The following is a 5,861-nucleotide window of genomic DNA, read 5'->3' as shown; positions in this document are numbered from 1 at the left end:
TCACAGGTAAAAGGACAGCTGGAAAATGGGAAGCCTTCATAAATGAGATAACAAGAGTCCATAGACAGTATACTTCTGTTAGGGTGAAAGGAAAGGCTGTTAGGTATAGAGAATGCTAGATGACGAAAGAAGTTGAGAGTTTGGTTATGAAAAAGAAGGAAGCAAATGCCACGTCTAGACAGGATAGATTGAGTGAATCCTTAGGAGAGTATAAAAACAGTAGGAGTATACTTAAGAGAGAAATCAGGAGGGAAAAATGGGGACATGAGATAACTTTGGCAAATAGAGTTAAGGGGAATCCAAAAGGTTTTTACAAATACATTAAGGACATGAGAGTAACTAGGGAGAGAAAAGATCCCCTCATAGATCAGCAAGGTGGCCTTTGTGTGGAGCCACAGGAGATAGGGGAGATACTAAATGTGTATTTTGTACAAGTGTTTACTGTGGAAAAGGACATGGAATATATAGAATGAAGGGAAATAGATGGTGACATGTTGAAAAATGTCCATATTACAGAGGAGGAAGTGCGGGATATCTTGAAATGCATAAAAGTGGATACATCCCCAGGACCTGATCAGGTGTACCCTAGAACTCTGTGGGAAGCTAGGGAAGTGATTGTGGGGCCTCTTACTCAGATATTTGTGTAATTGATAGTCACCGGTGAGGTGCTGGAAGACTGGAGGTTGGCTAACGTGGTGCCACTATTTAAGAAAGGTGGTAAGGACAAGCCAGGGAACTATAGACCAGTGAGCTTGATGTCAGTGGTAGGCATGTTGTTGGAGGGAATCCTGAGGGACAGGATGTACATGTATTTGGAAAGACAAGGACTGATTAGGGACAGTCAACACGGCTTTGTGCGTGGGACCTCTAGCATTGATTATTGTAAAAGCTCACCTGATTCACCAATGCCCTTCTGGAAGGAAATCTGCTATCATTAGCTGGTCTGGGTTGGTTGGATTATCTGCACATGCACAACACTATGGTTGACTCTTAACTGCACTCTGAAAGGTCCAGCAAGCAATTCAGTTCAATGGCAATTCAAGATGGGCTGAAAATGCTGACCTTGTGGTCAATCCCATCTCATGAAAGAGACAATGAAATTTAGGCTTGGAGGAAGGATTCCATTAATTTGGATATGAGCCTGTAGTTGCTCACACAATAGGCCTGTGCTATTATACAGGATACTAGAGTCATAGAGATGTACAGCACGGAAACAAATCCTTTGGTCCAACCCGTCCAGGCCGACCAGATATCCCAACACAATCTAGTCCCACCTGCCAGCACCCGGCCCATATCCCTCCAAACCCTTCTTATTCATATACCCATCCAAATGCCTCTAAAATGTTGCAATTGTACCAGCCTCCACCACTTCCTCTGGCAGCTCATTCCGTACACGTACCACCCTCTGTGTGAAAAAGTTGCTCCTTAGGTCTCTTTTATATCTTTCCCCTCTCACCCTAAACCTATGCCCTCTTGTTCTGGACTCCCCGACTCCAGGGAAAAGACTTTGTCTGTTTACCCCTATCCATTGCCCCTCATAATTTTGTTAACCTCTGTAAGGTCACCCCTCAGCCTCCGACATTCCAGGGAAAACAGCCCCAGCATGTTCAGCCTCTCCCTCAAGCTCAAATCCTCCAACCCTGGCAACATTGTTGTAAATCTTTTCTGAACCCTTTCAAGTTTCACAACATCCTTCCGATAGGAAGGAGACCAGCATTGCACATAATGTTCCAAAAGTAGCCTAATCAATATCATGTACAGCCACAACACGGCCTCCCAACCTCTGTACTCAATACTCTGACAAATAAAGGAAAGCATACCAAACGCCTACTTCATTATCTTATCTACCTGCGACTCCACTTTCAAGGAGCTATGAACCTGAACTCCAAGGTCTCTTTGTTCAGCAACACTCCCTAGGACCTTACCATTAAGTGTATTAATCCTGCTATGGTTTGCTTTCCCAAAATGCAGCATTTCGCATTTATCTGAATTAAACTCGATCCAAACTCACAATGACTTGCAGACAGAAACTCCATGAAATTTGTCATAACGACACTTAGCAAATGACACTTAGCCACTTAACCCCATGAATACTAATTTTGATAATGCATTAGTCAAACTAGTATATATTTAGCTGAGCAGATTCCTTCAAGCCATATTTATCCAATGATAGTTTTGGCTTGCTGTGATGAATGAAGATAATTCTTTTTTCACACAATAATACATGTGATAAAATCCATCCACATTAATTGATTTTGAAAAGAGTCAATGTGTTTCCAACATCACTTTTAAAGTTTAATTGTGGATTGTGAAAAAAAATGTTTGAAGTAGCTATGGCTGGTATGTAGTGGCTATTGTGGTGAATATTCTGGGCCATTGTGGGGAATGGTTAACAGGATATCTTTGTGATTAAGGTGAGCCAAGTTAGAAACATAACCTCAGAACCAAGACATGCCATTTTAATAAATTCTGCAATGGTGAGATGGTGGTACAGTGGTCATACAACTATTTGAGTATTGTGATCTAGAGGCCCAGGTTAATGTTCTGGGAACATGGGTTCAAATAATATGATACCAGAAAGGAATAATTCAAATGACAATGAATAAATCTGGAATACGTTGCTATTTTGAATAATGGTGTCTATGATGACTATCACTGGTAGTTGTAAAAACACATCTGATTGACTAATACCTATTATGGAACAATATCTGTTATGTTTCCCAAGTTTGGGTCACTGACATATGACTCCAGAGCCACATCAATGTGGTTGACTTTTAACTACACCCAGAAATAGCCTAGCGAGCTATTCAATTCAATAACAATTCAAGATGGGCAACAAATCTTGGTGTTGCCAGAGATGCCAACATCCCATGAAAAAAATAAATGAATGAAGGTTGCATGGAAGATTACTACTAGAATGCTATTTTATTGGTTCTGATACATCGTTGTAGTTGATTTGCACCTTCATGCAGGTTGGTTGAAATAAATACATACAACGACAAGCAGCACTTAAAATACCCGATGGAGCATTTCAGAAGGTAACCTGCAGAGAAACAGAAAAAAATGTTTTGAAAGTACAATAATCAAACAAGGACACTTCACCTGCATGGAGTTCAGTTCCAGACATACTTAACCAACAATTATTTTGTTTCTTACTGCAACAAAGAGATTAATAAAACATTTTTGTTTGCACAATAATGCACAGTTCTGTGATTAACTCCAACCTCACAATATGATTGTGAAAAGCTGATTAATTAAGAGCTGGGCAACCAATTCTGGCCTTTGCATCAATGCCTCATCCCATAAAATAATTTTGGTTTAAATGCAATACTCCAGCTGAGCCAGAGAAGTATTTCTGAGGCTTATCACACTTAAATAACCCAGAGCCTGGCTAATTACTAGAACCTGGAAGAGCAAGTCCTATCACTGAATGCTGGGTTGAACACTGGTGTTTAAATTAGTGTGATGTTCCTGGGTGATCAAGAAGTAGGGATTTTAGAAATGCTCTTTGGTGAAAGACAAGTTGGTTTTACCTGGCAAATTTAGACCTGCATATACTTGGAGGATCCTAAGTCTTGACATTTTACAACCTTTGCCCCAATAGAGAGAATGCACAGTGAATATCAGTCAAAAAAAACTTTTCTCATTAGCTTAGATTGGGGCTTTTAATGTGGGATGACCAAATATATAAAGAATTCACTGGTAATGAGAAAAGATAGATTAATATTTTAAGTTTTGACTCTTCCATTAAGCTGGTTTATGTTAATTTATCTACTTTAAACAGATTACATAGATAGTTGAAGACCTGCACAATGAATTTGATTTTTTTTTATTTACTAGAATATTCTTATTTAGAATCAATTTTGTTGTAGGATCTCAGTGCTCTTTACTTTTATCGAGATTGATCTGTTGAACAGACAATGAACTTTTTTCAGTTGCCTTGTCCGTTTATATTATCTGCTTCCACTGACATATTTGCAACTAAAAAAGAAACTGCTATCTTGAAACACTGTCTGCATATTCCTTGGAAATTGTGAGTCTGAACTCGTAACAGATGGTATAATGTTGCAAAGCCAGATGACAGTTTAATGTTTTACAGATGACATAGAATTTTGTAAGGCCTTTATAAATCTATAATGTAATGTAACACATCGGATATATTTGAAAAAAAAAGAGATGAAGGCATTTTTAGTAATGTTCTCTGAATAACCTGAAAGCTGTACGACATTTGACAAGGAACCACAAGTCAGGCTACTTAATAAGATAAGAGGCCATGGTGCTGGAGGCAGTATATTAGCATGGATAGAGGATTAGTTAACTAATAGAAGACAGAGAGTTTGGATAAGACGGGAAATTTTCAGAATGGTAACTTGTAACTAGTGGTGTGCCATAAGGATCAGTGCTGAAGCTACGGTTATTTACAGTATATGTTAATGACTTATAAAGTGAATGTACTACAACTAAGTTTGCGGATGACAAAGATAGCTTCATAGAGCTGTACAACATGGAAACAGAACCCTTTGGTCCAACTTGTCCATGCCGATCAGAGTCAAAGAGTGTGGTGCTGGTCAGGCAGCATCAGGAATGAAGGGCATATGCTCAAAACATTGATTCTCCTGCTCCTTGGATGCTGCCCGACCGACTGTGCTTTTCCAGCACCACACTCTTTGACCCTAAATTAATTTAGTCCTATTTGCCAGAATTTGCCCGATTTCCCTCTAAACCCTTCCAATTCATGTACCCATCCAGATGCCTTTCAAATGTTGTAATTGTACCAGTCTCCATCACTTCCTCTGGCAGCCCATTCCATACACACACCACCCTCTGCATGAAACCATTAATACTTAGGTCTTAAAATCATTCCCCTCTCACCTTAAACCTATGCTCTCTAGTTTTGGATTCTGCTAACCTGGGGAAAGACCTTGGTTATTCAGCCTATCTATACCCTCATGATTTTATAAACTTCTGTAAAGTCACCCCTCAGCTTCCAACACTTTAGGAGAAACAGCCCCAGCCTATTCAGCCTCTCCCTATAGCTTAAACTCTCCAACCTTGGCAGCATCTTTGTTAATCTTTTCTAAACACTTTCAAGTTTCACAACATCCTTTCTATTGCAGGACAAAGGTTAGAAGTCACACGACATCAGGTTATGGTCTAACAAGTTTGTTTGAAATCACAAGCTTTCTGAGCACTGCTTCTTTGTCAGGGAGAGAAGAATTGAATGCGGTATTCCAAAAGTGGCCTAACTAATGTCATGTACAGCTGCAACATAACCTCGCAACCCCCTCTACTCAATGCACTGACCAATGAAGCTAAGCAAACCAAACACCTTCTTCACTATCCTATCTACCTGCAACTTCACTTTCAATGAGCTATGAATCTGCACTCCAAGGTCTCTTCCTTCAGGAACACTCCCCAGGATCTTACCATTAAATGTATAAGTCTTGCCCTGACTTGCCTTTCCAAAATGCAGCACCTCACATTTATCTAAATTAAACACCATCTGCCTCTCTTCAGCCCATTGGCCCATCAGATCAAGATCCCATTGTACTCTGAGGGAACCTTCTTTACAGTCCCTACACCCCTAATATTGGTGTCATCTGCAAATTTATTAAAAATCACACAACACCAGGTTATAGTCCAACAGGTTTAATTGGAAGCACACTAGCTTTCGGAGCGACGCTCCTTCATCAGGTGATTGTGGAGGGCTCGATCGTAACACAGAATTTATAGCAAAAATTTGCAGTGTGATATAACTGAAATTATACATCGAAAAATTGATTGTCTGTTCAGCCTTTCATCTGTTAGAATACAGTGATAGTTTCACTTCTTGCATGTGTAAATCACAAAACCCTTTTATT

At 39.7% G+C, this 5,861-nt stretch overlaps 1 long non-coding RNA gene across 1 annotated transcript in view; it reads right to left on the bottom strand.

Moving 5' to 3' along the window:
* Nucleotides 1-2,927: 2,927 nt before the first annotated feature.
* The window catches only part of LOC122555840, a 76,162-nt gene continuing 73,228 nt past the window's right edge, over nt 2,928-5,861 (bottom strand). Inside the window, exon 3 of the long non-coding RNA XR_006313372.1 lies at nt 2,928-3,043. This is a non-coding gene — a long non-coding RNA (uncharacterized LOC122555840). The remainder of the gene's footprint in view (nt 3,044-5,861) is intronic.

Source organism: Chiloscyllium plagiosum, chromosome 13 (genome assembly GCF_004010195.1).
Source record: "Chiloscyllium plagiosum isolate BGI_BamShark_2017 chromosome 13, ASM401019v2, whole genome shotgun sequence".
NCBI classification, from domain to species: domain Eukaryota; kingdom Metazoa; phylum Chordata; class Chondrichthyes; order Orectolobiformes; family Hemiscylliidae; genus Chiloscyllium; species Chiloscyllium plagiosum.
The sequence above is the reverse complement of the archived record's forward strand: the minus strand, read 5'-3'. Positions and strand labels throughout refer to the sequence as shown.